Raw genomic sequence first — 18,149 nt, forward strand, 5'->3', positions numbered from 1 at the left:
CTGCATCAAACAAAATTAAGGTTTTATAATTTTTTTTAATATTATATAAAATGTATTTATATTTACACACACTGAAAATTTCAAGTAGGTATTAGCTTATTCCTACAATAAAAGTTGGTTATGCTTGCACTTTTCCAGCAACAAAACCCACTTACTCTGCAGTAAGATTCTTCTGAGACTCATTATCTGTTAATATACATAACTCTTTCTGTACGGCAGGAGCTGTTCAAAGTGGGATTTCTGTAATTCTTAACAATTTGACCTTTTAGATCTATGGTTAAAACCCTGCATGTCTTCTCCTTAAACTGCACATACCAACTTTAGACTAAGATTTATAAAATCAGGAGCCCAGAATTTATTGTCTAAATCTTGACTTCAAGTACTAAACAATTGCCTGATCTTTCAAAAACACCAAGTAATTAGCAGGTCTCTGTGAAATGAACTGGTGCAGACCGAGTGCCCTAAGTTTTTCTGAATAACCAATATACTTTGCACATTTTTTCTCCAGCCATAGCTTTCAGCTTCACCGTCTGAAATTCTTGATTTACAGTTTACACTCCCTCCCACTTCTTAAGAAATATAAGAGTGTATTGGCTGCCACTGAAAAGGAAAGCTGGCTGCTAAACATTGTGTGAATGATGAACTTTCCTATTTAAGGACCAAGCTGAAGATCTGGAAACCAGAGGTAAAGATTTCAGTTAAGCCAACCACTTTTATTTGGGGGTGGGGGGTGAGTGTGATTTAAAAAAATGCAAGAGAGTAGAGAAATATGGTATTCTATTTCAGTGATTCATTCCAGATGTGACAGCTCACTGATGGCTGAAGATATTTATTTTTCATTCCCTTACTAGGAGGCAAATGGTTTTTGTGGTTCCCAAATGTATCGGAGTTGCATCTCTAGAGCAAATGTTGCTTTTCATACTTTTAGACACAAGGCAGGGATTACAAAGTTTGGGGGTTTTTTTCCCCTCAGCTTCCTCCCCCCCCCACCCCAAAGCACAAACTGGTCAGAAGAACACAAATGTTAGCAACACCTTGCATCACTAATATGAAAACAGGTGAACTGTGTTTCATAGGGAATGGATCTGAGCTAGCCAGTACAAAGCAGATGCACTTGTGAAAAGCTGACAATTTTTATTAATACCCATGTTCAAAATCCAGGAGAATATGTTAAAATTTTCAAGTTTGGCCAATAAAAGCTTGTTTTGTCTGAACTGCAAAGTTATTTATATTATGAGCTTCCCCATACTGTTCAAAAATCTAAAAGTCAAGGAGCTGGTAAACTACAGACTTCCTCTTCAGAAGTTAGAGGCTTTCTAAAATGGCAAGTTTGCTTTTTTGCTTTTTATGAGAAGTTTGATTTAACCTGGATTATTCCCTTACTTGATTACCAAAACACATGGTGAAGCTCAAGTAAAAGTGGCTTGCCAGGCCCCAGTGGGAACACCCTGTGACTCTCCACAGAATCCTAATAGTCATTGGATGTCAGGAAGAAAAGAGAATATTTTGGCAATGTAATAACACAGGTAGAAGAACACATTACAGTCACGTCTTAGTTTGTATACCTCTAAATACTGTAACTCCCTTAAAGACCTACTTCACCTCTTATAAGAGCCTAAAACTAGAAAGTGAGTTTTCTGGGTTACTATTTAGTAATAAACTGACATGCTACCTCCCTCAAGGCTTCTTTCCTGTGAGATCAGAGAAGTCTAAACCATCCTCCCCTGGCAAGCCCCTGTCTCCATTACCCCCTGCCCCTAAAAGCCCAACCCTCCAAATACACACTTCTAATGCCTTTAATATAAACTGTGAAGGAAATGTTTTTGTGAACTCCAGTTCCCCAGGCTGGTAAGACTCTGAAAAATAACCTGCTGAGAAAAAGAATCAGACCTTCATGGTTTAAGGAACAATTTATAGTTCATCTATTCCTCATGGAAGACATTGGCACAGAAGAACATGAGCTGGATGTAGATAAATCACTAGACTGTATGAGCGGTAGGTACTGCATGGAAATGTACATTTTGTACTTGCACATTGCCTTTTCCCAAGTGATATAACACCACATTCCCATTACCCAGGCTAGGCTAGGCTTATAATATGGCACAGTTCTGTTAAGAAAGGGCTTAAAAAAAAAAAAAGGCATTTTAAAACACAGGATTAAGAGTCACCTAACTGTTTGGTCAGGAACAATATTTCAGAACATACAATAACTTGCACTGGCATTTTGATGGTTTTTTTTTTCTGCATAGCACTAACAATATTTTAAAGAGAGATTCCCAGGTGTCCACCTTCTTTATTCCTCCCATTCAAATAATGACTCTGCAACCTAAAGCACTTGTTGAAATGAAAAAGGAATCCCATGAATTCTGATGGACCATCTGTTGTATGTGAAAAGCTCACAGCTTCCTAAGCAAATTCAAAACAGAAGAATTTTAGGTGCAAGCATCAACAAAGGAAGAAAGCTTGTAAGTAAACTCCAATATACCTTTAGCCACACCACGCTAGAGCATAAATCCCCAGGTCTTTGTTTCGGGGGCATTAGCAAGCTCTTAGGGTTCTGGCATTGAAGTACCAAGGAAGCATGAAAAATCCCTGACTAGTCAGCCTTACCCATGGGCAAAGTCCCTTTATAGTCAATCTTTTGCACCTGGTCCTGGCAAAGCTGATGTCCTTACTGTTCCATTTTTGTTGGTAGAAAGACAATGTATGCCCTGATTAAAGGAGAGTGCTAGGACAGCTCTTACTGCTGTGCTTTCATTGCTTTCAGCAGCAGGTGAGCACACTGGCTGACATCAGCAACTCTTACCTGGCACCACACACTAGTTCTCATTGGTGGCCATGCATCCATAGCTGCTCTTGCACCCTTCACACTTAGAGCCCAAAGGGGAAGATCAGCTAAGCACATAGATTATAAGCAGCACAGTTTTATTGCAAGTATCTGAAAGCATCTTTAAACTGCTGTAAAAACAAGAACCCTTTCCTAACAGATCCCAGTGTACACAGAGAGCCAACAGCCTACTATTAACATATGCAAGTTCTTACACTTACTAACTTTAAAGAACCATTGCTTCTAGAAGAGAAAGGAGGATCTGCTTTGGCTCACAGACACACAACTCTTCACCAATTGAAGAATCTTAAGATAATGGCAAAAAGATCTGAGATGGATAGGAAATATCTGGACTCCTACAGCCTGGGATGCCTTTGTGGAGCTGATTAAGAAACAACTCCTTATGTGTAGCTTAATCATGCATTCATCAAAGTTCCTGAGACCAAAGCAGAACCCTGTGGTGGTGTTAGCATTACAGCTGAAGGCAGAACTGTGCTTTCCAAGAGGAAATAGCTGTGACCTCAGAGTACTGCTAGGGGAGGACACTGAATTCCCTCTCACTACTCCTCCCCAATCTTTATGTATTCCCTTCAGTAAGACAGTCACCCTACAGATCCACAGCCATATTTATGACACCTTCCACAGACCTCCACCAGCTTCAGGGAGGCAATATTTCTCTTAACAAACACGATCATAGGCACAATATTTCCATTTGTACTAACTTTCACTATTCTCTGCTGTAAGGTGTTTGGGTCACAAAGCTAACTAAAAGTAGTATGTGTCCTTTCATGCTCTGCAGTGTCAGCAACACATGACACTGATGATCCATGTTGAAGACCTATAAGGACATAGGGACAGAAATAAGTTGCTGAACCCTGTTCTGTCCACTCAAAACAGACCACAGGAAATTTAGTCGGGAAAAGATCTTCTGCTGAACCCTCCCAGAAGGCATCATTTTGACTCTCCGATTCATATACAAACCACATGGTCTCAAAGCAGAGCCTTTATGGCCTCTGCGGAGTGGGAAGATTCTCACAGCAGCATAGCTAGAAGGCTGCTAATCTTTGTAGACACTTATATTTGTGTTAAGAAAAGTAATCTGCCTCCATGTTACATTAATATGCCAGTACAGGCTTTCTTTTGACATAGTTATACCAGTACAGCTTTCCTAATGTGGACAAGGCTCTTCATCTCTCAAGTTAGCAGCTGCCAGTGTGCTGATAAATCCTCATATTAAAATCCACAACTCCAAATCCAGGAAAGCGACACAATTTGTACAATTATCCTTCAATGCAAAGAATATACGGTTGGTTGTAACAGTCTTTTCTCATGGCCTCACAGACACTCCCTTTTAACACTGTATACTTTTAATTTCATAGCTCTTTTCTTTGTTATCTCAAATTCCTCCTGCCCCCTCCCCCAAATTTTCATAGGCGTCAGACAGCTGGTGATTAAAAGCAAGCCCTAGAACTAATAACAATGCTTCATGAGTTCAGCATTATATATAGCATCTCTGGTACCACATGGAGGCATGGATATCAACATATTCTTAAGTGGACTTCAATTAGATGAGCAATAGTTTATGGATGTACAATACACTGCCTAATCCTGCAGTTAAATACATATTTCTCCTCTGGCTGAGATTCAAAGCCAGATGCTGAAAGAATGCATATGCACTGGGCTGTGCACCTGCAAGAACAGAGATAGAAGACACAAACTTAGAGAAAGTAAACATTTAGAGTCTGTTAAAAGGAAGAGTTCTATAATTACAGGTGATCTGAACTTTGTCTTCCTAATGGAAGAAATCAGATCCATTTCAATTAGAGTGCTTGAAGAAAATTAGGAAGATTAAGTTTATCAGAATGTGCTACACTAAGCAGAACATAGTCCTAATTCCAGCTGCCTCACTGTTTTTATACAACAGTACCTTGAGCAGGGCCCCTGTGATGGGCACCGCAGAGACACTGTGAAGCTTATATTAAACTTATGAGAATAAAGTTGTTGTAATGCCACTAAATTCAACACAGATTAGCCACACTTCTGTAAGTGTTCTCAGTGCTCGGGATGTCAAGCTCCTTTTAAAATCTTCTTGAAAAGAAGATGAAAAACATTAGTGCAAAATACAGCTTTTTCAGCTTGTAGTCATAAGGAGCACTTTTCAAGATCTGGTATTTTACACTTGTTTAGAAACAGATTGCTAAAATAATAAAACCAATGTCATTTCTAGTGTCACTAATATAAACACATAACTTGAGTTCTTTACTGGCATAGCTCAGGTCTAGTAATACAGTGCAATGTAAAATTAAAATGGTATGGCATCCTCTGCATAACAGAGGATACATCTAGGCATACTTATGCATGCCCCGTAAGGGATGCTATACCTAGGTAACTAGCACAAGGAGTTAAAACTATTCCCTTTGTGTGTAGAGGGGGTGAAATTATCAACAGAAGAGTGAAACACAGCCATGCTGGTTAACATAAAGCTCTCAGGAAGGAAGAATTGCTTCCAGTGTCCTGAAATGCATGTAAACCCAATACCCAAGCATCTACAGGATCTTATCTGATACAAGAGCTTGTATCACAAAATCCCACACATTCCAGACATGCCAAAGATTCCACATCCATTCCTTGCTTAATAAATTTCTTTGAACAACAGGAACTGGTGACTGATATTCTTACAATTTATTAATTTTAAAACAAACAAAATGAATTCCTTAGTTTCCCACTAGACAGGGACACTCTGAAGTAATAAAATTGCACATTTCATTTTTTATGCAATTAGTGTCAGTATTTCTCTTGGCTATACCAGGGAAATGGAATTGTTCTGCTTGTTTCATGTTTTACCATTTTCATGTTGTACTTGTTCTTCAGAGCCTGCATTTTCAACAGTTCAGATCTCAGACCAATTTGTTTCCCTGCACTAACTTGCATCTTTTAAAATTTATTCATAAACATCAAGCCCAAGAGGGACCCATGTGATGACACAGTCTGAGTTCCTGCATAACACAAGAGAATCTTATGAGCAAGTTCACAGTCAGGCATATATTTTGTGAGCAACCAAGTTGATAGGATCCTACTCAGGGGTAAGGCTAAGGACAGGCATGTGCGTAGGATAAGAATTGGAAAATCATTAAACAGAAGCACATAAGTCACTTCCATACCCCAGCCTTCCTCCCCCCCCCCCCCCCATCATACCTCATCAGTACTTTGGAAATACTTAAAGTAGCACATGAAGGCTAAAGAAGCTTTTACAATGTAACACTAAGTTCTTGTTACTTTATAGCATGACGACTTACCTAAAGTATAAATCTTAAGCGTTATGCCCGAGGCAATACATCTTTGCCATATTTCCTCCTCCTCATGAGGTTCAGAAAGCCCAGTGCAACCTGGTTCTCAGTGATAGTACGCTAGTTATCCCTAAAGCATTTCAGACAAACACAGAGTGGGTTTTGCCTGTGAACCCTCACAGCTGTTTGACAGAGGGCTAGCTACCACTTCAAACTGACATCAGTGCATCATTCAAAGACACAGTTTCATAAATACCTCAGATAGCAGTTTCCCAATTATAATTCCTTTTGGATGCTGGAGCAGCACATTATCAGCTTTGCCTCCATTGCCCCACATACCTTTGTGTGGGCTGTGTGAAAAGGAAATATGTTTTATTTTTCTTACCTATGCTCCCCAGAGTGACTTCCAGCTGGTATTTTCAAGTCAACATATTATACTGAGCAGTTAAGCTACCAGCACTAACAGGTACCTTAACAGCATCAGTGGTACAGCCTTGCAGGATTGTCAGTAGATAGTGTGTTTTTGGATGACTGTTCCCTCTCTACCCTTTAGATAAGGGTTTCTTTAAAAAATGTGTCAGAATTCCCTTCTGGAACAGTCTGGGGAGCAAATATTTCAGTTTCATTCACTTATCTGCCACCCTTCATTGGTTTAGAGACCAGTCCTGCTTCTTGTCCTCTTTTCAGCAAGTACAATGTTACTGATGCAGTTTCAGAGTGTGTGTGTCTATATTCTGCATAGCCTGCACCTGCTGCACACACCACAGAAATCAAATCCACAGCATCTCAAAGCAGGCAGGAAGTCAGAGTAAGACCACGAGTCATTAAGTGCTGTAGATGTCATTAAAGAACTGCTGTAACAACAGCAGGAGCACAGCAGGTACGCAAAAAATTCAGTTACTGCTCCCTGTCCACAAGATTTTACACTTAGAAACAAAGACATGTTTTCTTTATTCTTGCTATTACAAAGCATGAACTCTGCAAGCAGATACATGCATCCACTTACAGGTTCGGGATCCACAGAGTATTAAAAAAAATTTAATGACCTCAACAAAGAATCATCATCTATCCATCCAAAATTCAGCAATTTACTTCTAGTATCAGAGCTAAAGAAACTGCACTCAGCAGACATGCTGACCCTTTAAAAAGCTCAAGTACAGAAAATAAAGAGGAAAGCAGTCCCCAGGAACACTGAAGGAAAAGAGTGAGCAACACTGACTGCATCTCCAGCTCACACAACCAATACAACCCTGCAAATTAATCTGAAGTGTATTCTATCTGTAATTTAACATGACTGTATCAGATCAGCTAGGGACAAGAATTAACCCACCAAACTGCACAAGGCAAATCAGAAGAACTTCAAATAAAGGGTCCAATCCCACAAGACTTAGAGATCAACTCACCTCAATAAGACCATTGAGCTGGTAAAACATTTGTGGAGCAGGCACCTATAAGCAGTAAACCTCCTTTTAGCTTGATGCTTTCTTTTTCATGCTGATGTTGACCTCTAATACTTATTTTTACTACAGTTAGAATTTGGTCTGTTCTATGAACTACATTGCCATATATCATGTGCCTTATTTTATTTTACTTCATCATGCTAACCTACTAAACTAGAGTACTTTCTTAGCCTCAGGGATCCCAAATATTGCATAAATCTTGTGGAGAATTCACCCATCCTTATTGCAAATGGTAACACAGCTGCTTCTGGGGCTGAAAAAAGCTTAACCTGCAACAGCAGCACCAGAGCACACAAACTGCAAGACAGCACTGAGAACTTGATGTTTCACAAATTAGCAAGAAATATAGGGAACGTACTATATAACTGATCATGTTGACAGTTTGATAAACATATCCTTCTGGAACAAAGCTATTCTTGAACAGAAATGCTTAAAAAAAAAAATACCTCTACTAACCACACATGCCTTAGGGCTTAATGTATTATCCTTAAGGCAGAATACTCAATAGTAGAGCTTACTCTGGAACAGTTCAGCAGGAAGAATTCAAAATCTTGCCTAATTTGCACTAAAAAGCCTACCTGATGGGATCAAATGATGCCTTGTACATTCCAGCAACAACATGCCATCATCTTATAGAGCCACCTTCCTATACCCAAAGGGCAGCCTACACAAAATGCTATGCAGACAATTTGACTTTAAGGAATACAATGGGTTAAGGAGAGTTGCTCAAGAACAGTCAGAGATTGTGTCTTAATGATCTGCACCAGCAGAAAAAGCTATTCATGAAACTCCTTAAGCCTTATGCTCCTTTCCCAGCAGACCTCATGCTGTTGCAATTGAAGCTGTAAAAAACAGCACTCTTGTTGAAAGCCAGCACGTACATTAAAGACAGCTAGGTGCTACTGATCAGGGATCAGATGCAGAGCTTCTCCTGGAGATGCAAATTCCAGGATAGCAGAACACGTATGCTGTCACAGCCCGTTTCCAGGCCTACATTCAACTGCCCAGGGCCCCAGAGCACTAAGGGATGTAGACAGTATAACTTCGAGTAGATCAAACACTTCTAATGAAACAAAGGCAGGATCTTGTTTATTTCATGAAGTAGGATCTTTGCTTGCCAAATGCAAACATAAGCCTTGGGCATTGCATACACTAGGGAAAAAAAAAACAAAGCAAAAAGCAATTTACAGGCTGCAGGTGCCTCCTGATGCCCTTCAAGATATTTTAAGATGATAACATAAGGTAAGCCAAAACACTCTCAACTATCAGAGAGCCTCATAGCCCTCAGGGCAAAGTGGAGCCTAGTAACCTTTCTGTGCAGAAGTCTGGATGCAGTCTGAAGACCTTCACCAGCAATGAGTCATTACCTTAAGTAGACAATAATGTAATGGTCAAGTTCTAGGGATACACCACTGGACTGAACACAACACTGTTGAAATCAGTAAGGTTACATGAATTCAGAGGGAAAAGTTCAGTCCCTTTTTTCACGTCCTCTTTTCAGAAGCATTCAGTGACATGGTACCGCCAACTATTCAGGGAAAGTATGGATCAAGAGATCAGTAGCAGAGAAGCCTTGCTTGCAGAAGATTTGAGTTGTTAGTGTCTAATATCTGCATGAGGGAAACAAAAGCCTCCATTAACTTACTCAAATAATAGTTGTTCAACTCAAATCCATTTATATAAGCCTAGAAATATTGGCAGCTGATCAATACTGCTGTTGATGCTAAATGAAGTTTTCAAGGTCTGGACAGGCCACAAAGACTATGTTTTAAGTTGGACAAAAGAATTTCAGTGGAATTAGGAAAGCAGTTACCCTGAGGAAGACCATTAGTATCTTTTGGTCTTTCTGTCAGGTCCCTAAAGAGCAATGCAGTGGGAGATTTGATCAAACTCCTTCACCCCCACACCAAGATGGAAGACACAAATGCCAATTCATTAAAACTGGGAAAGTCTGAAGATATATATTTTGAAAAATAAGTTTAAATCAGGCTCATAAAGGGGGAGGGGAAGAACAGTCAGACAGATGCCACAAAATAGCCAGTAACCCCTGGGTCAGTAGGTTAACCCAAAATAGTGGAGGCCTAGGTTCAAGCGGCTTCCCCACACAGTCATTATTGTACATGTCTATATAAAACATGCTTTGCTCTTCCATAACAAATAAATCTTGTTTTCATCTTAAGATTAAATGGGCAAACAATTTGAACTTGAATGTTTTCAAAGACTGTTGATTTTGGCACCTGTTACAGTGGCAGAAAGCATTAAATTCCTTATATCTTGTGGGTTTAGACAAAGACACTCATAGCAGGGCAAATCTGCAGAAATGCATGCAATACTATATTCTGTCTACAGACCAGTGTTAACTTCAAAGGCTAGGCAATAACATTGTTAAGGAACTCTTGCTTGCTGATTTGCTTTTGAGGAGACACCAATGAACAATAAAGAGTGGCCAATTTCCTCTTACAGGATGAACTCGCACTCCTCAAGTGATTCAAGACATATGCCATAACTGACAGCAAGTGTCCAAGCACAAGGTGGAAAGAACCAGCACCATCTAGTGCTCAGGAGCAGACAGAGCAAGCTGTACATACGGAAAAATGTATCAACAATTTTTAGGCAGGAAGTACAGCATACATACTTCCAAGGACGCTCAGGCTGCACTTACCTGCCACGTAAAAAGAGACTCTGCAGCTGCCAGAAGCCAAGCAGATGTACCTGTCATTATCTTAGTGCTAAGACTGCATTACCTTGAAGGTCTTCAACTGTGAGAGACTGAAAGAGTTAACGTCTCAAACATTGTGGTGGGGCAAGTTCTGCTTAAAGACAAACCCTGCACAGCAAGGAACCAAGGTGAAAAACCCATCAGCTCAGACATCAGCAACAGGAGGGGGAGGGCGTGCTGGAGGGTGGGCAGCTCCCTGTTCTGATACAAAGATCAAACAATGGCCAGTCTGCAGGGAAGGAGAAGTTACACCACAAATGACGCCCAATCCCAAAGGCTCACAAACTGCTCATTAGCCTGACGAGTTCGGGTGCTGGCCCAAAGGAGGGGCAAGGATGATAAAAGGACACAAACTGAAGCCCTAGGCACACAAGCCCACCGGGACTGGACCCCTCGGCTGACTGGACCAACGCTGGACCCAGGACTGGTGAAATCTCTCTTCCTTTTTCTCTGTCTTCATCTCTCCTTTTCCTTTTCCACAATCCCTACACCTCATCCATTTCAAGATATAAACCATTGACCAAGTCTGAGACTAAGAGTGGATCCAGCTGTCCCTGGGCCCTTCTCTGAGGAGGAGTCTGGAAAGCAAGGGGGTCTGCTCTGAACCTCGTGACTCAACAGGACAGATCTCCTTATTCCCTGAATCGATGTATATGGTTACCCTGGGTTACACAGTTTACAGAAGTAGTCTTATGCCAATTCCTGTTGCAAGAAACCCTGCCACCTACTACCACGCCTCCCCAGTTCAGTTTGCTTCTGTCATGAATAAAATCTTTAACTGATTGTTTGGTGTCATTTCACCTTAATTTAGCCCAAGGGAATTTTGAATTAAACACGACTCCCTGGTCTGTCCAGTCTGGGTCGTGACATCAACCCAAGCTATAAGGTAATAATAAACAGTTTCCAGAAACTGTGACTGCAAAGGCAGCATCCAATTTTATCATTCTGGGCACTCCTTTGGAAAGACAGCTCAGAGAAGACATTTTAGGTCTCTCCCTCCTTAACAAATGGCAAGTCTACCTCATGTTGCAAGACAGTTGTCACTTTTAGTGACATACAAATATCTGCATGCCCTCATCTGCACTCCAGACACCCAGAAGCGTTAAACACAGATCAGACAGTGCCCTCCACTGCAAACCCAGGACCATCAATCTTCTCCTGCAGGTCAATGCAATTCCATGGACACTCTGATGTCTACAGCTCTCACTTGCTAAGTGTTTCCACAGCACACTGCTGAAACTACATCATCTCATTCTTTCTAGTAGGACCCAAAACTACTTTATTTTGCTGCTATTTCCCTAGTCAATATGCTGAGTGCCAAATCCCAAAAACCTCAAATATCAACATCATCACATATTCAGACATGCACAGTCAGTTATCAGCTGTAGAATTCAGGAGAAAATTTCATTATCAGTGGCAAACTCAGTTTCCTGCTGTCAGTAAGAATTGCCATTTGCATTGAATAATAGAGAACATGGAATGATTTTTAATGTCTGAATTTCTAATTTCCCCTCTGGGTATTTCAGTTATACACCATCTCAACAGGAACTGATATATAAAGGCCACAAAAATAACTTAACTGGTGTTGATCACCTGGGACACAGAAGCGTACCCCAGAGCAGACTGCTTTGTAGGAATCATTCAACCTACTGGGACAAGACAAACAAGCTGCCACTCCAGCTGCTCTGTAAGACACTGCCAATGACACTGATGGACTCCCTACAGAGCAAGTAGTCAACAACTACTGTCCCTGTAAGAGTCTGTACTCCCACCTTCCGATTCTGCCTTTTTCTACTTGTTGTATAGCACAAACAAGGCAGTGAAATAACTTCTACATAAACCCTGCACAGAAGTTCCTGGATGAGGCATTTTACTGTGCCCCAGCCTAACTTCTGGCAGAATGCAACCACTATTCCAACTTTCAAGGAGTCACTATTGAATGCGGGTCCCTTTCCTAAGGGCAAGCTGCCTATATTGAGCTCAGTATTTATAATTGAAGAGCATGCCACAGAGCTCTGACTTCTAAAGTTTTGAAAACAATCTTCTACATGTGAATCAAGCATAGGCAGTCACCTTTGCTCTGGCCGAGTCTGCAAAAAGCCTGAAACGACAGTTCTGAACAGGACTGAACTGCCTCACTAAAGAGGGGGCTGGCTAGCATTACTCAACTGGAACACAAAAAACAACCTGAAAGTGCAGTTTTCATCAAGCTTAGTTGGATTGACCTGAAGTCCAACTGGTTTGAAAACTGTTTTATCCAGTCATAAGAGCTGAAGTGAGAAATGTGATTAGATATTGGAAGAAGCCAAGAGGTAAAAGGGAAAGCAAGATCAATCCCTTCAGCAGCAGTTTCCAGTGAAATCAAATTAAACTTATCACAAAACTGCACTCTTATTTTCATAGAAAGACCCAGCTAAGAGCTACCACTGTTGACCTTGGCAGAAAGCACTGTGGCAGGAAACAGGAACTAGCTGTCATCAGTGATAAGGAGGTACCAAGATGCGTACCATGAATTTTGGTCAGGAATTTTCAGCAAGGCTGCTTTCAACCATAACATACCAGTTTGTTGAAATAGAAAAAGGCACATTTTCTTTGGACAAGAGCATTACTCTAGGATGATTTCATAGTAAAAAATGAAGCAAAGCCATCTTTCCCAGGAAAAACACCACCACAGTAGTCACTAAGGGTACTTGCCCGCTACGCAAGTGACAGATTCAGGTTCATGGTCTAAACCCAGTGGAACAGAAACTTCGGTCTCCTGCATCACAGGAGAGGATGTTAGCTAAAGAGGTACCAGGTAATCCATAGAAAATTTCTTGTTTGTGTTTCTATCTTTCCACTCTTACTCTCCCTGAAAAGATCAATTGAATCCGTTCTGAAGCAGAATAGAAGAATCTTCTTAAATGTCACCAAGTTTTCTACAAAGCAAAACTATTCTCCTATCAGTTGGTAATAACGCTTGCCATACCTAACAGAAGACAACACTTTTCCCCTCCTAACTTCTGAACCTTTTTACCACTCCAGTCCTTGACTCTGTAAACCTTACTGTATCAGAGAATTATCTCTGACTCTGCAGAGAAACTTGAGCATCTCATCTAATAGTGCTGCAAAGACCAGAGAATAAAACTAGGCAGACTATTGGCCACAGGGCATTAAAAGCATCAGCTTCCTAAAAGGTGAGACCTCAGGAGCATTGAAGCCATCAATATTCCTTAAGACATTCTCAGAGATCAATCCCTGTGCTTCTTACACACTGCATTACACCACTCTGAAATGCACTGTGACCCCAGGCTAATGCATGGTTGCCTTGTTGCCCCTAGTAATCAGTCAGCTGCTGTTCCTGTTACCAGATTTGGACTCCTCTTCCAAGCAACAGACAGTGGTTACTTCCATCCAGAAATATCATCTGCTGTGTGATGATTACCCCAAATGGTTAAAGCTTTGCACCTGACCTCAAACTACCCTGATAATTTTTATAAAAACATCCCCCCCCCCCCACCTGCTAACGTACACTGGAACATGAGATCAACTTGAGCCTGCAGCTTACCCTGCCATTCCACTTTGAACTTCACTAGCTGTGAGGGATGAAAGCATGAAAGGGTCCAGAAATGTACATAGTTTCCCCAGAAAAGAGGATAGAGAACATCACTGCCAAAGTAGGTATTTCAGGAAGTCCTGCCACCAGACCTAACACTAGTTTGACTGTAGAACTGTTCTGCAGTCTCTCATGTCCCTAGTTAACCCTTCTCCCAGCTGCACTATACAGCTTAGAAATGAACTCGATGAGACATGAATAATGCACAATGCCCATCATTAGTTCTTGTTACTCAGCAGAAAATCAATACATGCTCTGTTACAGCACAGGACATGCTGTTACTCTAGTCCCTGTGCTCTGAGGAAGCAGTTCCTACAACCAAGCTTTACACAGCCTGCAGCAGGGGAAAGGTGGGATGATCCCAGCAACAAGGATGCTGAAAGCCTTGGCTATTGATGACAAAATAGGTTTTTGGAGGTAACTGGTACCACAAACTTTAGAAAGCTTTGGACATTTCATTGCTGGGAGATCTCAGCCTCTCCTTTTTGCCAGATAAACTGGTATCAGGACACTGTGGGAACATTTTAGGAATGCTGCACTCTTGTTCTTAATTTTGTTAGTTAAAGCTCTGCTGCTTACAAGCACGGTAAAATCCCATATCTATATTTACATCTATGTACCTGTATTCATAAGATCCCTAACTTAGTTAAGACAACTAAAAAAAATGTCATCATCATGATAGAAACTATACAGTCCTAGTTTACAGTGGGAGAACTGAGGCACAATTAGGCAGAGATATGATCGTGGCCATATATCCAACACAGGGGAAAATGGGAAGTGATGGAAAATAATTATTTGGGTCCTGCAAGATCATTTGTGCTCACCTTCCTGCCTGGCATCCACTTAAGAGCTGTTCACTATGTGGGTGTTCTGCAGGCTGGCAACCACACAGAAAAGAGTCATTTCAGAACACGTGCGAAAAAGAAAAGGCATTTATGCCAAAACCAGCACAGAATAAGCGTACTGTGAACAGAATGGGGAACTCTTCAGGCCAGATTCTCCAGTGACGTCTGTGCCGAGTCACATTCTGTATTGACTGGCTATAGCCTTTTTCAGTACTTGCCATCCACGTAGCAACTAAGCTTGCTACAAACGTGAATGGATTTTGCTCTACAAGGCAGGAAACCATCACAATTTTGCAGGCAGGACAGTAGTGCACTAAGATTGAATTGTTTTCCCAGGGAACACAGGGAAGGGCAATGTCAAAACCACAAGCTGAACATAGATGTCCTGGTGTCCTGGTTTCAGCTGGGATAGAATTAACTGTCTTCCTAGTAGCTGGTACAGTGCTATGTTTTGAGTTCAGTATGTGAAGAATGCTGATAACACTGATGTTTTCAGTTGTTGCTCAGTAGTGTTTAGACTATAGTCAAGGATTTTTCAGCTTCTCATGCCCAGCCAGGGCACCTGACCCAAACTGGCCAACAGTGTATTCCATACCATGGGACGTCCCATCTAGTTTAGGAACTGGGAAGGGGGGGGCGGGGATTTCGCCACTCGGGGACTGGCTGAGTGTCGGTCGGCAGGTGGTGAGCAATTGCCCTGCGCATCATTTGTACATTTCAATCCTTTTATTACTACTGCTGTCATTTTATTAGTGTTATCATTATCATTATTATTTCTTCTTTTCTGTTCTATTAAACCATTCTTATCTCAACCCAGGAGTTTTACTTCTTTTCCTGATTTTCTCCCCCATCCCACTGGGTGGGGGGGGGGAGTGAGTGAGCAGCTGCGTGGTGCTTAGTTGCTGGCTGGGGTTAAACCACGACACCTGGGATTTGCAATTATGCTGCAAACAGTGTCACTTTTTTCCACCCTTCTAGATAGCCTCTTTCAAGTAATCACATGGCATTGCTTTACCAACTCTGCTGAAGCAACAGCTACCTGCAGTTCATGACAAGTCTTTTGCAGCCTACAGTAACATAACCTGACAGGTTGGGCAAGAAGTGAAGAATGACTGTTTTCCCACCTGGAACCAGAGGACAAACTCAAATCTGCAGGTAACTCAACCAAGCCAATCTGTGGCTCAGTTAATTATCTCAGGTCACTGCCAGAACACATGGGATTATTCACAATCACAACAATCCAAGTGCTTTCACATCCCAGGTCCACAGTCCTTTTACAACAGTATGGTGCACAATCTTTGGAAAACAGTGCAGATGTGTCACATTCAAACAGTGAATACACTTCCTAGGAGATCTTCCATGCAAGCAACACTGTGAGACCAATGCCCTGCTGTTTGTGGGGCCCTGCCTACGAGGCACAGTGCAGGATAAGAAAGAAGAGCCATTAATAAATAGTGTGCAGTGATAAGGAAGAGAAACCAAAAATAAATCTCTTCTCCCCGAGTAGCTTCCTGTGTGTCAAACAGAATGCTGTGACTGAGTTATTGTAAAACCCTGCCTGCTGGTGTAATTGAAAACCTTGCAGCACTGCCTGTTCTTGCACTGCCTGATACTGTGTCAAGAGGTCTGTGCAACACAGGCATTTTAAGCCAGACTGATCAGGGGGTAAGAAAGACCCCAAAGACACAGGTAAAAGCACGCCTGCCTCAACAGTAACATTCAACTACAGGGACAAGTGTTCACTGTGTTATCCATTCCATTAAAAAAAAAAAAAAAAAGAGAGAGAGGCAGCCTAATGTAATTACTTTTATCTACCTTATCAACACCACCAACACTGTGGGAAAACAAACAATACTAAGAAGCATGGACAGGTAGTCCCTGTAGGAGAAACTGGCCATGAAGTAAAGCATGACTGAGTCAGTGCACTCACATCATTTTTACCATAGTCATGTTTGTCTCCCTCCTTGTTTCCAGAAACTCAGTCTTCACGTATTGTGAGACAGCTCTGGAAGGACTAACCCGGTTCATCTTTCTCACTCCTCTGGTCTAACACTGCTAATGGTGCAACAGCTTTCTCTGTAGATCCAGCCACCTGAAACTACTTCTAAAATATACTGCATTCAAATCTATGCACAGGGATGGTCCTCTCCCAACTACAATCAGAACTGAATAAAGTGAATACAATTGTTCTGTATGCTGCAACAGGGAAGTTAACTCTAAATATACCCTGAAGATACCAAGCCAGTCCACAGGAAGCATTTACACAGCAGCTAAAAGGTTTTCAAAAGTTTTACATTAAGACTATGTTGACAGATCATTAGATTTTCTACCTAACAAAATTTCGACCTCTCTTCCATAGCAGATCATCTATTGTCTTAAACCTTTTATCCAAAAGCAAAACATTTTGAAACTTTTTTCTTCCCCTCCCCAAACTGAAAGAAATTAGATCCAGATACAGAAAAGGGGTGTGTGGTAAGTTCTGTGCTGTGCTCTGTGTTAGCTTCTCCCATAACAACCAGAAAACCACATCAGCTTGGGAGACCCCACAGCACTCCAGGCAAGGGGCACCCTCCAAACAGAAAAGTCAAGGAGCATGATGCATCTCAACTACAATTTTCACGAGGTACCACAGCAGCAGTTATATCCAAAACAAAGAACACCAAGTAGCCTGTCAACTTCCATTTCCCAGTCTCTCTAGATAATCTGTCTAGTGTATCAGAATGCTAAGAAGTGAAGTGATCAGTACAGTTCAATTATAATTAATGACAACCAATGGGAATGAGATGATGTTATGTTGAAAGTACAAGGAAATGCTGGCCTACCTGGGGCAATTTCAAAGAGATGTTTCCCTGGTTCATCGGGATTAGGTGGCAGCTCATTCACCTGATTGCCTTGCAGTAGTATCAAACCCTGTAAGGGACACAAACACCAGTGAAAGGCCATGAAGAGTAAAGAAAAGAAGATAAATATGACACATATAGGAAATTTAAGCCCCACTCTTCCACTGAGGCCATCTCCTTTCCACCCTTCTGAGCAAGAAAGTCGGAGCTGGCCATGAACCTGCCTCACCTGTCCTTTCTCTCACACTGGACACTTCTGGTCAAACGATCTTTCCTCTGGAATAACAATACTCTGAGCACACATAGGTGACTCTCCTTGGTTTCCATTACACATTGACCTTTGCAAAAGTTTAATCTCACATTACATCTACTCTTCCTTCACCCTTTAATTTCTTGTTGCAACCTGCAGCAATGAGGTGGCTGAAGTTCTATTTCTAAATCTTAATTTCTGAAAATGAAGAAAATGGCCTGTTTTCCAAAGATTCTCAGTGCACAGAAGTTCCCAGGGAGATACTGGAGGACAGCAGCTGATTTAGGTTTGCAAGGCAATGGGACCAATCCAAGAGACTATAGTTT

General features: G+C 41.4%; 1 protein-coding gene across 1 annotated transcript in view; it reads right to left on the minus strand.

Moving 5' to 3' along the window:
- The window catches only part of ARHGAP22 (Rho GTPase activating protein 22), a 126,129-nt gene extending 108,491 nt beyond the window's left edge, over window positions 1–17,638 (minus strand). The window contains exon 1 of the mRNA XM_075025976.1: window positions 17,556–17,638. The gene's annotated coding sequence lies outside the window, so the exon portion shown is untranslated. The remainder of the gene's footprint in view (window positions 1–17,555) is intronic.
- Window positions 17,639–18,149: the final 511 nt, after the last annotated feature.

The sequence above is a fragment of the Buteo buteo genome, chromosome 4 (assembly GCF_964188355.1).
Source record: "Buteo buteo chromosome 4, bButBut1.hap1.1, whole genome shotgun sequence".
NCBI lineage: Eukaryota > Metazoa > Chordata > Aves > Accipitriformes > Accipitridae > Buteo > Buteo buteo.